The sequence below is a fragment of the Barbus barbus genome (assembly GCF_936440315.1).
Source record: "Barbus barbus genome assembly, chromosome: 14".
NCBI classification, from domain to species: domain Eukaryota; kingdom Metazoa; phylum Chordata; class Actinopteri; order Cypriniformes; family Cyprinidae; genus Barbus; species Barbus barbus.
Window position 1 is genome coordinate 26,288,250 of NC_136742.1, and position 19,730 is coordinate 26,307,979.

The 19,730-nt window shown below is 36.3% G+C and overlaps 1 pseudogene across 1 annotated transcript in view; it reads left to right on the forward strand.

Annotated features, from left to right (window-relative positions):
• The window catches only part of LOC306880007 (centrosomal protein of 85 kDa-like), a 58,158-nt pseudogene that overhangs the window by 5,924 nt on the left and 32,504 nt on the right, over window positions 1-19,730 (forward strand). Inside the window, exon 3 of the transcript XR_013785891.1 lies at window positions 18,801-19,507. The product of XR_013785891.1 is annotated as a centrosomal protein of 85 kDa-like (transcript). The remainder of the gene's footprint in view (window positions 1-18,800; window positions 19,508-19,730) is intronic.

Below are 19,730 nucleotides of genomic sequence, written 5' to 3' on the forward strand. Positions count from 1 at the left end.
TAATGTACAGACAGCAGCACCCTATAATTTAATAGTTACTGTCCCATTTCCTTATTTTTCTGGGATGATTTAAGCGGTCTACTTTTTCTGAAGTTTTAGAAATGCTGAATTGATTTTATATATATATATATATATATATATATATATATATATAATATATGTTGAGAGTTAAGTTTGAAACTCGTCTGTTATGTTTGAGAATCACTGCTCTAGTTTCTCTTTTTTGCATGTCTATAGCAATGCTATTGCGGATTGCTAGTCAAAGGCTTTAGCTTTTTCTGTGGCTTTATACTGGGGGTGTGCTCTTCTCATGTGGATTTCATAATTAGCAGACGGCCTCATTACGGTTCGTTAGAAAGTGCCGTATATCTGTGAGCCTGGGGACATGTCCTGCATCGAGGACATCCTGTCATATTGTACTCAGTCACTTCGAGCACATGTGACCTCAGATGCAGAGTCACCAGGCCTCAAGCCAACTGGCATAAAAAAGGCTAATGAATTCAGTACATTTAGATTTAGATACAATTTAAAGGGAGATTTGGTTTTCTGACTGGTGATGTAGTCTGTTTAATGTTGAATAGAATTAGGTATTTACAACAATTATTGATGGATATTAGTGATTTTATTTATTTTTAATTTATTTATCAGTTGAGATTAGATATATTGGTATTGTAAGTTTAATTGTGCTTTCTCATTTCTGACTATTTTTACATTTAGATATATTTTAGATTTTATATTTGTCATCATCTATCTTCAAAAACATTAATAATTTAATTCTGTTAAATGTAATCTATAAAATATCTAAACTAGTACTTTTTTATATATAATATTATGCATTTAGATCTATTAATTTTAGTTTACAAAGAAAACCCTAAAGTTTTTTCCTTTGAAGAAGTTGTGTATATGTATATGAAGTAATTTCATCAATCTAATGAAGTAATTGTAACCTGTCTGCAGGAAATTGCTAAGTCTAAAGGTTGCTTGATGGTAATCAGTTGTCATCTTGCCCTTTGGCCTCTGATGGTCTCATGACAGAGCGACGTTTCCTTGGAAGATGTCTTCATTCTCAAAACCCTGTCCTGCCAAAGTGTCAGGCTTTCCTGTGACACGTGTTTAACCTTGAGAAAAGTGCCAGAGACGTGTCCTCTTGCAGATTAATTTACCTACTTTCATCCACCTTGAGGATCAGAATTCCCTCTCTCCAAATGAGCTGCCAGTGGCTGACCTAGAAGAAGGCACAGGAAATTCCTTTCGTTTTGAACCAGGACGCCTCATGACCTGAGTCACTAATTATACCTTTCCATGGGCAGCAGCAGCAGTTTTGTAATTACCCCTGAGGGGCTCGTGGCTCCTTTCCATTCTTGTTTCAGCAACTCTTGCATGGGATTGATGTTATGAGAATGACATAGCTAGTCTTAATTCATCAAGAATCATGTTCATTGCCCCACTTGCAGTACTTCTGATCTGAGTGTTGTTTTTGCCAGGAACTCGTGGTACATGCATTTCCATGGAGCACTTACGCAACGTAGTTCAGGACGGTAAAGGTGTCATCTTGCTGTGTGAGGATCAGCTGTGTCGAAAGGAAACCTGAGTCACTTATCAGTCAAGAATAAACACAGAGGTGCCCTAAGACTTGCTGGAAAAGATGCCTTGGATGCCACTGAAGCATCCATAAATACACGAAGAGCAAGTGACGTGCATACCGTGTATTTGTGCCGTTGAGCTTTTGCATTGTTTTTAACCTTTTGGCTGCACTATGTCACACATCAGTGCTTATTTGTAGGAGAGAAGCCATTGTCTGTGTATTTAATGACAAAATATTGCAATATAAAAGTATATTTAAAAACGAATTAATCACGATTAATTTCAGAAAAAAATTTGCAATTAATTCGTTCATTTTTTTTTATCGATTGGCAGTATTAGTTTATACATGTGTTTATACATATGTGTATATGTTTATGTTTTAACTTTTAGTTTTGCATCTGTTTTAGTTGTTTTAATACTACAATTGATTGCTTCTGTTGTCCTCATTTGTAAGTCGCTATGGATAAAAGTGTCTGCTAAATGACTAAAATGACTAAATGTATCTGTATTCAGATTAAACCAGATGTAGGGTGGGTTTAGACTAAAATCCCATTTAAGATGTAGCTCTGTTCCATTTATAGTTTCCATATATAATATAGTTCATAAAGATTATAATAAAAACAGAATACACAATTTTATCTAAAATAAAGCTTAGAAAATATTATTGTTCAATATAAATAGTTAATGTTTAATATAAATTCATTTTAAAGTAATTATAGTTATTCGTGCTTTAACATTTTTGAATTTTAAACCAAAAGTGTGTCAAAATTAAATAGTATTATTTTAAACCAAAGGTCTTTCATATATAGTTTCCTAGTTGCAAAAAATGCATTCTACATTTCATAAATTTAATTATTTATTCTTTTTCAAAATAAGTATATATAAGTATAGTTTTTGGACTTTGAGCAGATCGCTATAAATACGGTTGCTTTATTGTCAGGTTTCACATGGGTCTTAGTTTGTTTGTGGTTAGGAGAAGATTGAAGATTGTATATCGTAGTTACATTGACAGGTAGTAATTTTTTGACAAAGAAAAGAGATCTTTATCTGTTTCCAAAACTGGTAAATAATCGAATAAATTGCTATAGTTTAAAAAAAAAGTAGTATCAATCCAGTGGTATTAACTAAATCTCTCTCTTCAAATCTTCACTGAACATCTCAGTCCCAAGAGAATTCCAGGTCAAAATGTTAGCCCCTATTAGATTTGGGCTAGATTAGCTCCTGGCACTGTCTGATTAGCCAGTTGGGACTAGCGTATTAGCATTTGACTGAGAGTTGGGTAATGCAGTTAGCATGATTAAGGGGGGTATTGTTTGCTCATGGCCTTCTGTGCCTTGTACCCCATAACCCCACCCCGAAACATATTTCATATGCCAGCTGCTCCCTACCCATCGCGCTAATGATGGCTTAGACTCTGAATGAGGAATGAGTTTGACACAACACTACATTAACATTCTCTTCGTAGTTTCCATGAGAGCCAAAACCATTTTCCTCAGGTAGCTGCTAGATGTTTAGGTGTGTTTGCAAATGTAATGAAGATATGAAGTATTTCGTCAATATGGTAGGCTTATTAAATTTGCTAATTGCTCATATCAGCTCATGAATATATACAAGACGAATTTGTTAATTTGCCTTGCAGATATGTCCTGCCATTACTTCATGGCGGTTAGCCTAATAGCATTTCCAAAAACAATCACTTTATATATCAGTAATAGTCTAGCCAAATGTACCGCTACCAAAAAAGCCTTACCCTAAGAGTCCTCAACCATATCAGAAAGTATTCTACTTTTCAGTTTTGACTTTCCACACTTTGAATAGCTTGGACTTTGAGTCGTTTTGGTAGAAGTGTTTTTTAGACCTTATTAGGGCTGTTACGAATACCATTTTTTGAGCTTCGAAGCTTCAGTAGTAATCAACAGCGAATATTCGGAGGGAGGGGGCTGAACATATTCTTCTCTGTAATAAAGGCAGGAATCTCTGTGTGTCTGTCTGTCTGTTTGCGTTTTTATTATGTCGAGAACCGTTCATCCAATTGACTTCACGAATGGCGGGTATGTTGTTGTGGACCCAAGGGAGTGCAGTGTCGCATTTTGGTGCAATTTGGACACGCGACATGTTCAGAACATGTTCAAAACAGGTTTCCTTCGCGTCGCGTCGTGGCCGCATCACCACCTCGGGTGTGCATTATTTTTCTAATAATTCAACGGCCCGTCATCAATTATTCCTTACATAATATAATATAAAACAAATGTTAAAGATTTTATTTAAATATATAAATATTTACATTTTTAATTTTATTTTTTAGTTAAATTCATACAGACACAAAAATGATTCTTTATATATATTTTTACACTTTTTTTTATTTTTATAGAAATCATTATTCATCATCTCATTTGAATTAAGAAACCTTTTTTTCTAATTTAAATAATATTGCAATTGGAATAATTGACAATGACTGAATTATTGATAATTAATGCACAACCTAGTGGTAATACGGCCACGATGTGAAATGTCTTTGCAAAAACTACAATTTCTTGATTAATGCCGAACAATCTGCATACTAAATAAAGCTTGTAGACTGTATGACTTAAGTCCTTTTGGGTCGTTCTTTATTGTAATGTGTGATGATATAACTTGTGAAGCCCCCTGATTTCCAGAATGACTTTTCTCTCTGCTTTGAGACAGCTGGTATGTTCATTTACTCATCTGACATATTGTGTTGTGTTGAAAGCTCAGTGGCGGCCAGTGTTAAAAATCCTGCCAGCTTTGGGTCACCCAGAAATAACGCACCTTTTCATCCTTTGGCAGAGGCGTCAGGATTGTATGTGCATGTAAACGACCCACAATCTGAATTAAGGGTCAAGTAGAGCGTTGATTAAATTGCACCCAAATAGGATTTTCCTTCACAACTCCATAACTTGGAGAACAGTCTATGTAGTAAACTGATGGTTAATAAGACGTCATGTTTTTATAGACGAGGGCAGCGTGAAAGGATGGAAGTCCGTCTGTGTGAAGCTTTCTAATTACATTTGGAGTGCAGCCACTCTCGCACTTGGAAGCTCCTGCCCTGCTCTTTTTAATTAATAATCTCAATGGGTTTTAACCACATAACCAGGACGGGCTAACTTGTGTTGAAAGTAGGTTTAGTAGTCTATGAATATAAGACTAGTTAAGGTCAGTATTATAAATCACATGGAGGTGGTAATTGGCTGAAGGGTGAGTTAGCAATTTAGTAATGCAACAAGAAACAGCATTCAGAGCCTTTTAGTCTTATTAAATGTTGTATTTCCAAATGATCTGGGATATTCAGTGAGGATTTTGTATGTCTAAAACCAAATCTTGCTATTTATAAAATACAATAACGTTATTTAGTCGAGAAATGACAGCTTTGAAGCCTTCGAGCGCCCCATGTTGGTGACCTACATTTTCTGTCATAGATATTTGCTAGTATTGGCGTTCCATCGAGTTGTCTGGTAAACAGGAAGCTATGTAACATCACTGAAATATCACATGGACACATCATTCACTTCCTGTGGACTGATATCTGTAAGGGTGTTTATGGAAACCATGCTTTTATTGTTATAGGATCATTTTGGGAGGGTTTCTTTCTCTGCATCTGTTTTAATTGGTGATCATGAAGACTCTTAACTCACTTCTTGTTGATACGTTAGCTTTTTAATGTGTGTTTTGTTGTTGTTCTTCATTATTAAAATTATTTAGATGTGTTTTGCCACGAGAGTTGGTTGACTAGATGACTATGGCTTAGTCATCCAACCAGTGAGTTGATTAGTGAGCTTGATTATTGATATTTTCCTCTTTTTTTCTCTCTATATTCATCTCTTTTACAGCATCATCACAATCAAAGTAGCACTGGTCTGTAACAATATATTTCAAGGCATTTATTGTGAGTCCAAATATTTTTAAGTGCAGTTTCATGAGTGTGGGCTATCTGAGCTGTTGCAATTTTAAGAAGACATAAAGTAAAAAACTGTTTGTAATTTATTCGGGGCTTTAACTAGTTGACTAATTGTTCAGATGTCATGCAGACTAATTGATTTTCAGCATCTCTAATCATAGATGTGGAAGTAAGACTTTTGTTTACTTTTTCCACATTGAAACATGAGTCATATCACCACCCTCATAGAAAACAGAATGAAATCCACTGCTGCTTTGCAAAAAGGATAATCCTCTTGCCTTAAAAGAACCAGATAAGAGCTTTCAGTCCTTCAAACACTGCAAGATGTAGTCCTGTGGAAAAACCTCCCCACTGAGACTGGGTAATTTCTCTAATTATGTACTGAGGGCCAGGCTCACAAAAGTAGGTTAGCACCTCTTATAGACAGCTGTAGAGCATATAGTTTTTGACTTCGTGGAAAGATCACCAGTGCATTTTAGCAAGCTAACTTTATCCATAATTACATAATGATATGAATCTCACCTGTACTCCTAAAGACCACACGTACGAAGCAATTCATGTTAAATCTGGTGCTTTACCACAGGAAGAAAACTATTTGGGTTTAATAGCTCTTTCCACATATCCAGAACGAAGTTATGCTTGACTTTTCCATAGTGGATTTCATTGAAAAAGGGAAAGGTCAGGTCTCAGTTATATTATGTAATGTCGTTTTGCTGATTTTGGCTCTTCTAAGTCATATTTCACACTGTTAAACTCCGCATTTGTTGTGGTTGTAACAACGTCTGCTAGATACTGCACAGTTAGTTATGTAGTCAGTATAGTTTGACTTGAGCACATTAATATCAATGAAAAATTTTACCTTTCTGCTCAGTTGTTACCTTTCTGCTCTACCTTTCAAAAGTTTGATATTTTTAGTTTTATATACAGTGCCCTCCATAAGGGAAGGGAAAGGGAAGTGGTGTGTGGCCCATACTCTGAATATGTGCTCTGCATTTAATCCATCTAAGTGTACACTCAGTAGTGAACATACACCTGGAGCAGTGGGCAGCCAATGCTGCGGCGCCCAGGGAGCAGTTGGGGGTTCGGTGCCTTGCTCAAGGGTCTCACCTCAGTCGTGGTATTGAGGGTGGAGAGAGTGTTGGTTATTAACTCCCCCACCTACAATCCCTGCTGGACCTGAGACTCGAACCCACGACCTTCAGGTTACAAGTCCAACTCTCTATCCATTAGACCATGACTGCCCCTTTTGTATTGGAACAGTAAAGACAGAAGAGAGTTTATGATTAATTGAAACTTCAAAAATAACAGCACTTATTTGAAATGAAAATCTTTTGTAACATTTATAATGTATTTACTGTCACTTTTGGTCAATTTAATGCATCCTTGCTGAATAAAAGTACTAATTGCCTTAAAAACATGTATCTGACCCAAAACTTTTGAACAATAGTTTTTAGACCTGTTTTTTATAATAAAGTATAAGCTTTGTTATTCTGTGAAATTTGTAGCTCTTTAATTCATTGGAGTTTAATTGATGAAAGTCCTTGGATGTAGAAAAGGAGAGCGGCTTCTGTTGTAATGAATGAGGTCAGCAGCTAATCCTCTCTCATCTCAACACCAGCCTGGTTTATTCTCGTCCTGTCGGGGCTATTTTACCATTTTATCCCAAACTTTTCCATATGTTTTCTGGTACAGCTTAGCCATAACGGGACCTTGTACATAGACCTTCCTTTGTATTGACCTCCTTTCATCTGTTTGGGAATCACATGTAAGCCATTACGGCTGTGATGATGGCCCTTTTGTGGTGAATGTGATCCTGTGTGTTAAGTCTCTGTTATTGTACTCCCTGAGGGCTGGAACGTCTGTCATCAGGCTCCAGCTGCAGTGCGCTTGAGTATGAGGTCTGGAGTGATGTTTGTGTGAAAACAGTCACAAAGAACTGTATACTCTTTACTTTGCAGGTCTAGCCTATGAAAATCAGACAATTTGAGGCACAACGTGAAAAGATACGGAAGAGAGGCCGATCACTGCATATTTAGATATATCAAGTTGTACGACCCAGCATCGAAGGCATATTAGAGAAAAAATAATGCAGGTTTGGTTTTGTTAGTTTCTTAATTGCTTAGTTTTTTTTTTAGTTTTTCAGTTGAAGGTCAAAGTGCCGCATGATGCTTGTGTTGTTGAGAGGTACGTTAAAGCCCTGACATCTTGTGAAAGGGCCTTTAATTTTCTCTTTTTATGAGTTCATCTGGTTTTCTTGTTTGTTGGTTGAGAAAAAGCTTAAATGCCAACCTTTTTAGTGTGATTTTGTATAGTAATTGATCAGTTGATATAAAATGGATATTTGTCTAAATGTTTTCTTTCCTATAAGCTACTATTGGTTAACTGAGCTATAAGGTTAAGGTATACTTTATATAATATATCATTTTATCGATTGAAAATTTAGTTTTAAATAAAAGAAAAAATAATAATAATTTAGGTTTAGACTAAGTGATTCATTTAAAAGTAAATTATTTTATTAATTTAAAAATAAACATTTGTATTTAAAAATTAACAATAATTTACTTTTAAATGAATAAAATTAATACTATATAAAAATTTTAAAAACGACTCAATTATTATTACTATTAAAATTAAATTATTTATTTAATTCTATAAATAAAATTAAATAATTATTTTTATTAATTTGAAATTTAACTATTTATTTAAATGAACAATAATTTAATTTTTATTAAAAAAATTAAATAATAATAATATATATTATTTTTACTTAAAATGTTTTAAATTAAATGTAATATTTAAATAATTAACAAAAACGATCTCTTGTCCTGACATTTTCCTCACCCCGTCCAGTAAATGCTGTCCCAGTCTGCATTACCTCGAACTCATGAATGAAATGAGACGCGCTGTGCAAGGAGAGAGGGTATGAAAGAACATGTATGATGAATGAGAAACCGCCGCTTGCTAGTACTGTATTACATAGTTTATCTCAAAGGAAGGAGGTAAACGAATTACACCGGAGCAGGATGCAGTTTAGGCAGACTTGTGTCTACTGGATATGGATATAGATCAATATGAATGCAGCCATAGTGCTGCCTTTGCTTTAATACAAGCTGCTGATGGAAGGATGTGAAAAACCACACAGGAAGGGATTGTATCATTGATGCTTCAGAGAGGAAGAGATTGATCACTTCACCATGAAAATGAAAGACTAGAAATATTAGAGAGAATATGATGAGCACGAGCTGTCATTTATGTTGTTTATAGAATGTGTTTATTTATGTTTTATTTTTTTTTTCCTAATTCCCAAGTTTTTCTGTTTTAATTTTTCTGGATTTGTTGCCCCCCAACCCATTTAAAAAATTAGAAATTCTGCATGAAATGAAATGTATGTAGTCGAAAAGCATGTCTAATTAATTGAAATAATAAAATGTATACAATTTAACAGCAATTTATTCAAAGTTAAACACAAATTACATTTTAGGGCCCTATGAAATCTATTTTATTTTTTCAAAATTCTGTTTTATTTTTCCCAAATTCCATTTTTTAAAGATTCAGTTTTAATTAAATAAAAAAAGCATGTCTAATTAATTGAATTCATAAATTTTAATGATTTATGAATTTTTTTTCTGTATTTATGTATTAATACAAATTTATTAGGAAAAGGCATAAAACAACAATTGTATTAATCTTTCAAAATGTAAACAAATAAAAATGAACAATTCCTTGTATTTTTTGCTGAACGAAGTGCTACAGAGGTTTACTGTTAAAATTAAAACTTAAATTCAAATAAATTTTTTATATTATTTTTAAAAAGCACATTCTGCTGTACAGGTTTAATATATTTCTGTCACAATTTCTTCAAACAAACTTTTGTTTTGACTTTTATTTTTTGATGACATTTGAGTTTCTGTGTGTCTGACGACAGCGAGTCCATATCGTAATTTGATCAATTAATTGTACGGCCCTATTTTGATTTATTCATCCAAAATTCGTCAAATTCTCTGACATTTCATGCTACATGGATTCCATCTGTTTTCCACATTGCAGAAATCATAGGACCCCATGATCCACTATTCCGGTAGTTTGTGAGTGACTGCACAATTGCCATCTCTTTTCATAACAAGATCAAGTGGCATGTTAGCACTCCGCGTTCCCTCGATGATGTACAAATACATGCACACAGACACCGTGTAATGGCTCAGCATTTCTGTTCCCAAAGCTGATAATTAGCCTCACCAGTTTGAAAACACACTCCGCGTCATCTCGGTCTTCATTAAAGCTCTGCTGAGGCCTGTGTTTTTTCAGCTTAGAGTTTAACTGCTGCGCTCCTCCTGGTCGAACCATTGTGTCCATGTTTACTGTGCTGTGTTGAATTAATACTAATGGCTGGAGGAGATTACACACCGCCATCTGTCTGTCTGCTCACTAACAACGCCAACAAGCTAGTACTGTCTCCAGTCATTTTTAGTGTATAGAAAAGTTTGAATGTGGTGGCAATGAGAATGTTCTGCTAAACATTTCCTTTTGTGTTCCATGGAAGAAAGAAGCTTGACTGAATTTTCCTTTCTGGATGAGCTAGCACTTTAAACGGTATACTGATTGAGCGGTGTGTTTCTGGAGGCTTGACCGTGACTCGTCTCGGAGTCGTTACATCAGCTCTAACGTGTCACTGTGGAATTCTGAGCAGCTGGTGATGCAACAGCAAGCCGGAAATACTGATTGCTGACAGAACTGACATGTCAGGAAGAGTTTTCCAGAGCCTTGGCTGAGTAAGGATATCTACTCTGAGTTTCCAAGCACAGACTATCTATCTATCTATCTATCTATCTATCTATCTATCTATCTATCTATCTATCTATCTATCTATCTATCTATCTATCTATCTATCTATCTATCTATCTATCTATCTATCTATCTATCGTTCTGTCTATCGTTCTATCTATCTATCTATCTATCTATCTATCTATCTATCTATCTATCGTTCTATCTATCGTTCTATCTATCTATCGTTCTATCGTTCTGTCTGTCGTTTTATCTATCTATCTATCGTTCTATCTATCATTCTATCTTTCTGTCTGTCGTTCTATCTATCTATTGTTCTATAATTCTATCTATCGTATCGTATCTATAGTTCTATGTATTGTTCTATCTATTGTTGTTCTCTCTATCTCTATTGTTTATATCTATTGTTTTATCTATCATTCTATAGTTCTATCTTTTGTTCTATCTAGCGTTCTATCGTTTTATCATTCTATCTGATTAGAATCTGTGAAAGGTTCCTGCCAGTCACCTGTGATTGTCATGTGACTAATTTATCTACATTAATGATGTCACCTAGGTTGTACAGTGCCCTTATATGTTGTGAACATGTAATACTCACTGTGCCTGATTTCAACTTGCCATTTTTGTCTCCATATTGCTGTTACCAGAATCCATCACTGATTCAAGAAGCACCCATCATGTCCTTGTCTATTTTTAATATGCCTAATCTTTTATTAGACATGTCTTGGCCGGGGGCCCTTACGAGAATGGCTCTTGAGTTCCGTCTTGGTCCCCAGCAACCGTCTTTTTGGCACCAGGCTAATGGTGATAGACGTGGCAGTGAAACCTAAGAGTAGTTGCTAAATATGTGCTAATGTGGTTAGACCATCAAGTCCACACTCTGGCAGCACACGCTTGACAACTGACGTCAGTGTGTGTTGTGATACTTTAGATATGGAGTACTCACATGTACACTTACTCATAACCATGTGCAGTTGCTCAGTGTTGAGCATATATGACCATTATGAGCAACAGCACCATTAACATAGGAGAAATGTGGACTGTATGGCTTATGTGCTATACAGTGCCCTCCAAAAGTATTGGAACAGTAAGGCCAATTCCTTTATTTTTGCTGTAGACTGTAAACATTTGGGTTTGACATCAAAAGATGAATATGAGATGAGAGATTAACATTTCATCTTTTATTTACAGGTATTTTCATCTGGATCTGATACACAACTTAGAAGATAGCACCTTTTGTTTGAGCCCACCCATTTTTCATGTTACCAAAAGTATTGTGACTGACAGGTGTGTTTTGTTGCCCTGGTGTGATTGTGTAATTGATTATTCAAACAATAAATAGCACTGAATGTCTGCGCTCAGTTTCAGATCCGTGCAGACTGCATATCTCATATTCATCTTTTGATGTCAAACCCAAATGTTTTCAGTCTTCAGCAAAAATAAAGGAATTGGCCTTACTGTTCCAATACTTTTGGAGGGCACTGTATATCGAGTCTTCTAAAGTTGTACGGCTGCTCTATGTGATGGACAGGACAAAATTTAACCTGCTTTTGATATTTTTTGCCTCCAGTGGTGAAACCGAATAGTTGACGTATTGAGTTGAACTTGAGAACCAGATCAGGCAGAATCAAATTAATCATTTATGAAGTAAATCAACAGATTCGTTGAATTGAAGTTTTCATTTGAAGTTTCACTTCAAACCAATGATTTGTTAATGACCACAATTATAAATTCATCACAATATTCTCCTGTGGGGAATATGGAAAACATGTCAAATAGAGGAATCCTGTGAAAAATGCAGTGATCTCGTTCTCATTGATCTATCGTGCTGGTTTTCATCTTTTTTTAGCTTTACCGCTCAAAGTTGAGTTTATGCTGTTACGTAACAATTCTGAGAACGCTCAGTTGTTAGCAAGCACTAAATAAAAGCAAACACGTGTGTTCCAGCTGTGAGCAGCTGTGAGGGGTTGATTGACTCGCTGAGAGGGAGGCTAAAATAACACAACATTTTGCTTACTCTGGCTCTGGAGATGATTTCTCTTGAAGACGCGTTTGGACACAGATTGCAGATGTTTTCTGGCAATGTCCATGTGGACGTCATGCTAACCATCATTCTGTGGTTCTGTCTGTCATTCTGTGGGTCTATCATTCTATCTGACCTTCTGTCTAACATTCTATCTGTTGCTCCATCTATCTATCAATCCATCCATTCATCCATTGGCTTATCTGTCTGTATTTCCACTAAAGTATATATCCATCTGTCCATCCATCTATCGTTATACCACTTTTTCTTCCTCTTCTATTCCTCAGAGAAATCTGTCAAGATAGAGAACATGCAGCAAATTCAGGCGATTTTTCTATTGCAAGAAAAAAATGTTTTTTGTCATTTATAAATGGCTGGATCTCAGTAGGAGGAAGAGCTTTGTAGATTTTATCCTTCCATCCATCCATTCATCCAATCCATTTTCCCTCTAAAGTATCAGTCTGTCCATCCAACCATCAATTGATTCATCCATCCATCCATTTTCCTTTAAAATATACATCCATCCATCCATCTTTCCTATAAAATATCCATTAATCCATCCATCCACCTTTCCTCTAAAGGATCCATCCATCTATACATCTATTTTTCCTCTAAAATATCCATCCTCAATCCAAAGATTTTTGAGAGAAATCTGTCATAAGTCAGGTAAGAAAACATGCAGAAAGCGCAGGCGCTATTGCAAAAAAAAAAAAAAAATGTTTTTGATGATTTATAAATGGCTTGATCTCCGTAGGAGGAAGAGCTTTGTAGATTTCGGTGACCCACATTTCAGAATCCCAGAGATACAAACACACACAGCACTACATTTATCACAGCCCATCTGACAGAAACACGGCAAGAAACCCAAATCACTTGAAAGTGCACAGACTATGTTCATCGACCTAAACACATCTGTTCAGCCCTAGGGAGACGTCAACCAATCATAGATCAGCCCACCCTGATTCTTCCTCACCCCTACTTTCATGAGCTTCAACACCAAACTGATTTGACTTTAAATGTTTTGAATCTGAGCCTGATCTGTACCATGCTAATCGATCGCATAGACTGACCTCAAACCTGGTTGTCACATTTATTCAGCACTGATAAATAGCAGACGCTCATCAGTGGGTTGTCCCCCCCTGTGCTGGGAATTCTGGGACTGGAGCACCCGTAGCCCAAGGCTTCAGCAGTCCTGGTTTGCTCTGCCTCTCTCTCCTCCACCCCAGTGTAAATTAGAACCAGATGAGGTTATTCTGGGCGGCTTAATCCAACCTCTCTGGAATGGCTAGTCCGGCCCATTTTACGACACGGCACTCCAAATATAAGGTTGTTTAGAGACCACTTGACTATATAAGGATAGAGAGTGAACATGTTGTACAGTAAAATTCTTTTGTCATGTTGAAAACGGCAGGTTTTTGGTATGAAATCATAGCGTGTGCATAGAATAGTTGATTATGTCAGGATTATGTTGTTCTTTTCCATTGTTAAAGAGCCATATGTGTGCTTTCCACATAAAAAGGAAAAATTATTCTGTCGCATTTTTACACCTCCTCATTTGCTCCTTCAGAAATCAGCAGACAATGTAAGAAACTGCATTTGTTTATTTGCATTTGGTACTAAAACCAGAAGCAATTTGTCACGGTTTCATATTGGAGTAAATATACACTGCACAAGTATTTTCACTTCTTGCTTTTTGTTTCACTTTACCTTTCCTAAGAGATGGTGAAGTAGTTATGAAACCATGCCATAAAAGTAACAAGTTTTATAGTCTTCGTTTGTTCATTCACATTGTTGAAGGCTCAAGATTTGGCTCAGGTTCAGAAAGCTTTGAAATCCCCATTTACACCTGATATCAACATCCATCTCGGTTGACCTTGGTGATCCAGTAGTCAAAAAACGCAAATGATCGTATTGCATTGTAGTCCTCACACGGTTGTTGCACTGGAAGCAAATGCGAGAGTAGGCTTGTCAGTCTGGAAAACCAGGTAATTCCCTGTGATTTGTTTGGCAGTGTTCAATAACTGTATGTGTGTACAATATGTGCACATTTGCAAGAGCGGCGTCTCTTCTGTGGAATGTGCCGTCTCAGTTCTCCTCTGTGTCCAGATGGTCTTCTGTTGGCAGACACACTCATGCCAACAAAGAGCCGCATTGTGCAAACCTCCGTAGAGATGTGTGGCAGTTTACCATTAGAAGTTAGTCAAGATTATGTGATTATGACTCAAAATTGATATCTAGAGTTCAGAATTCCTTGATATGATCACTGAAAGCCAGTCAGGTGTCTCTAATAGGACTGTGATTTACTGTACATATTTATGTGGAGAACAGGAGATATTTTGTGGAGAACAGGAAAAAAAGTGATAAAAATACTGCAACCTGAGTGTCTTATTGCTTTTATAAACATTAACAGCAGCAAATGATCAAATACACCCATGTTTAATAAATTTAGTTTTTATTATTACTTAGTAGTAGTATCAATAATCACAATTTTAATGAACAATTATTACAAATAACACAAATCATAATAAATAATTGCAGGCTGTTTACAGTTGCTGCAGAACAATAATACAGAATTCAATGGATGTGCAGTTATGGGTGTGTGAATACTGAGTCTCATGTGACTCATTTAATCAGATTTAAGATACTATTGTAGAAACCGCTTGAGCATCCTTTGAAACATTTTGATTGCTCATATCTCGCAGAACAAAGTGTCTGAAGCGGCGGTCACACATGACAGCACTGATATGATGAGAGCCTCACGGACAGCTGAGCTTCTTCATCTGAATGTCCATATCTCAAGCTTCCTCATGACGGTGATAAAGCCTGTCAGCTCGTCTCAGTGTGACTGTCAGTGCTCTTCACTCTGCCATGACTGCTCATACTGCAGTACACTGACCTCAGACGCTTCCGGTGACCACATCAGCACCTTTCATTTGCTTCACCTCTGCTTCCCATTTATTATTATAGCAGTATACGTATTTTTTGGATTCACATTTCCTCTCATTGTCTGTTGTAGTGTGCTTTGTTATTGCTGTTTTTTTACAGTTTTGTCAGGTACCCTAACATTAGAACTTCTAAATGAACTAATTTTATTCAAATCAAAAATATTTATTTATTACTCATGTATTAATGTGACTACAGTAGATTACACCAATTAAAGGAAAACAAATAATCTGGATTTATGAAAGTATAAAAAAAAGTTATTGTTCTTTTTTGATTATTAAAAAATTAGAGCTTTTAAAAAACAGGTAGACACATCAGTATAGATTTATAATATTTGCTATCATGTTGACTACTATGGAGAGATTTAACAGAGATAAATCTTTATAAATAAATAAATACTGTGTGTGTGTGTATATCTTTATAATATTATTCTAAAATACTTTGTGGAATGTTGCAGTAAATAAAATTACTATGCAATGTAGGCATAATTAAATACAATAAGTAAATGCATAAAAACATGCCCTATTTCTTTATTTGTACTAACTTTTCATTATGCATATTTATTGAATGCAACATAATTTCATGATTAATATTTTACTTCAAGGCGTGTAGTTTATTTTGTATTTTGTGTGTTTTATTTTTAGGTCTATTTAGGTATTTTGCATCCATTTTATTTTCCATTTTAAATTATTATTCATTTTTATGTCTCATTGTACATGTATCTATTAACATTCCATGACATAATTTTTTTTTATTAATTTAGTCTGTTATATACCTTTATAGACTGTTGTTGGACCTAGACAATAATAAATATAACATTAATAAAATTATTATTTAAAATAATCAGAATTGTTTTCTACCCATTTCAGCCATATTGGTGCATCCCTTATAAATATAACTTTAATAATATGCACCAACAACAATATATATATATATATATATATATATATTGCTTTGAATCAAATCTTCATAGGTTTGAAGTCTGGTAGTCTTATATAAGAATAGTAAGTTTGATGAATATGTTTTTCTCCTGCAGTGACTCACAGTCAGATGAGTTCAGTCACTGTTTATCATGACGTGTTTTCTCGCAGTGTTTGTGATCTGTTTTTAAAGCATGATGGGATACTGGAGAACTGTGGGCTGGGTCAGTATTAGGTCATCTCCATTCAGTTACTTTCGGTCATTGCAGTCTCTCAGGAAGAATAAGAATGGAATGTCATCATCATCATTGGCTTGTGACACTCCAAACTTTTCCGTGTAATACCTTTCAGACGAGGCCGTTATAAACAGTTCTGAGGGGAGGGGGGGAACTGTTCACTTCTACTCTTTCAAACTAGACTTTTCTCTTTGACTGTGAGAAGCATTTGTATCCATTGTCACAATATATTCAGTTTTCATCCACATTACTGCTTAATTTAACATTATATTTAAGGGGGGCCTATTATGCCCCCTTTTTACAAGATGTAAAATAAGTCTCTGATGTCCCCAGAGCGTATATGTGAAGTTTTAGCTCAATATACCCCACAGATACATTTTTATAGATTGTTAAAATTGCCACTTTTAGGGTATGAGCCAAAACGCGCTGATTTTGAGTATGTTGCTTTAAATGCAAATGAGCTGTTGCTCCCGGAGAAGAGGGCGGAGCTTCAAGAGCTCCAGCTCCGCATTAGCAGTGCTAGCCTTTACAAATAAACATTACATCTATTAGTACAAGCCTGTTATCTTTACAGAAAACTAGTCAAAGTCAGTCATCTGATTATACTGTGTATAATAAATTTGCATTTATGAATTACACAGACGGGGAGCACGGCATGATAAAAATAACAACATAGCTGGTCTCATGCTATCACAAACTTTATAAGTCCCACTTCTGATTATGAGCTCTACAAATTCAAGCAATCGACTCACATTGCTTTCATATGCAACTTTAACTACTACATTCCTATTCACGATCATTCTGATAGCACTTGAAGGCAGCATCAGAGAAAACATACAAGAGACAATGATAGCTTTAGCAATAAGCCTTACAGAGTGACGAGAAGCTTTTTCAGAAGGGCAGTTTGGAAAACAAACGCGTGATACTTTGTCTGGAGCTGACGTTCGTGCATGAAGCGTTGGTATTAATTCCTAAACATTTAGGGGATGTTACTGATTTTTTTTCGGGATATTTCCTTCGAAAATGAAATTTAACCACAGTGTCCTCGGCTCAGATGAGGGGAGATTATGCTCCTATGTCCGTTAGTGCATCCCAAAACACAACACTTGTAAAGCCTCTTTGGTGCTGACATTGTATATATCTCTAGTAATGGCGGACTGCAGCTTCTCACTCAGGGCTGTGTTTATGCTAATAGGGCAGAGTGCGTCACAAATGGGTGGGACTTTTTCCCCTCGGTGACGTGCACAGAGAGAGAATCTGAAACCGCTCGTTTGGAGAGACTGTTTATGATTTATTGGTTTTATAAAAAAATTAGTTGGTGGATTTTTACCATTATAGGCTGGTTGTTTTCACACACTGTGGCCACACAACTGTGTTCAAACACCTTATAAAAGTGATTATTGCATAATAGGTGCCCTTTAAAGAAAAAAGCTAATAAAAATGCTTCACTTATTTCATTAATTCCAGCTCAAATAAGAATAATATAACACTTTTTTTAGCACTTATTTCTAACCTCTTTCCATTTTTTCTCACTCATTCCAGCCCTCCTAAGAGTAATATCCAGTCATTTTAACACTAATTTATAACACTCTTGTTTTATTTTATTTTATTGTTTTATTTTTTTCAGTACACTCATTTCAGTTTACATAATAATATCCAATTATTCTTAACATGATTATTTATTTATTTGTTTGTTTTCACTCGTTCCAGCCCACATACGAGTAATATCCAATCATAATTAACACTTGTTTTATTTTATTTTATTTTATTTTATTTCAGGCCTTATAACAATAATATCCAATCATTTTTAACATTTATTTATTTATTTATTTATTTATTTTCACTCTATCCAGCCCACATAATATAATCTCCAATATTATCCAATCATAATTAACACTTATTTATAACCCTGAGTTTATTATATTCCATCTATTTTATTTTATTTTGTCCCCTGTAAGAATAATATCCAATAAGTTTTACACGTATTTTATTATTATTTATTTATTTTATTATTATTATTTATGTTTATGCTGGTCATGAAAATGTGTAGTTAATTTCTATTATATGAAATTAATTTTATATAATGAAATTATGTAATGTAATATAATATAATGAAGTAGCTTGTTTGAGTTAGTAACAGAAACCAAGGGAGGTGGATCTTGCGATTTGCTGCTGGTAAATAAATAAAGTCCACACTCAGTAGAGCGTGCTGTTTTTGATCCATAACAAGCCAGCTACCTGTTTTCCTTCTGACAGCAAAGCAGTGACACCCAGAATGTGTTTACATTCAAATTAAAGTTCTGTTTTCTAGTAACACCTGACGTTAGCAGGAGCATTAACATTGTTAGTTAAGCCTAAAATGACTAAATTTAGCCTCTCTTTCTATCTGTCTCCAGACCACTCCAGCTCCAGCGGCACATTGTCCTTCCAGCCTCTGCGCTCGCAAGGTCCCATCCCCACGGCCCACGTCATGCCATCTCCGTCCAGCTCCAAACTCAGCGCGCCCTCTGCCCCCTCCAGCCCCTGGAGCAGCTGCCAGCTCCCTTCTCCCCTCTACAGCCCCCTGGACATGAAAGACCCCCGGCCGGTGCGCCGCTGGTCCTCCCTCACCCGTCTTACTGGCCAGGAGAAATCCACCCCTTCTGGGAGGCCGGCGTACCGCATGGACCCTCACGGATCCCTGGATCGAGGTGTGCTCTACGGCTACCGACAGGACCCTCTTTTTTCAGACGGCTTTCTCTCTGAGAGCCTGCACAAACTTTCCACCAACTCTGACTTTACTAAGTACGACCTGGGCAGCAGTAACAACCTGGGCAAAACGGACTCGTCTTGCTCCTCTCCGCTCAAGCCCAGCACGTTAGACCTCACCTACAGTGCCTTACCAGAGAGCAAGACGCCCACCATGGGCCTGGCCGGGCCCGAGCAGAGAGGTCCCACTCTCAGACACCAGGCCGTGGGAGGGTCACCCATCCAGCCAGCCGTACGGACTCAGATGTGGCTGAGCGAGCAGATGGAGTACCGGCCAGGACCGGAGGGATGCGGCTCGTGGCAGCAGGAACAGCAGCAGCGAGAGCGACAACGACAGGAAGCGGAACTCCCACAGGTCAGTCTCCAATTGCTTTGACAGGGAATGCAAAGATGGAAAAATGCATGGAGAAATGAAGAAATGTCTTTAAAAAGTAGGTTCACAGCGCCCTCTGCTGGAGAGACAGTGGTGGGGTGAATTGTCCTGTTTACAGCACAAACCACAGAAAAAATTTGCTATGCAAATATGCTTCATTTATCAGACTCCTGTTTTTTTTTTTTTTTTTTTTTTAAATACAGCT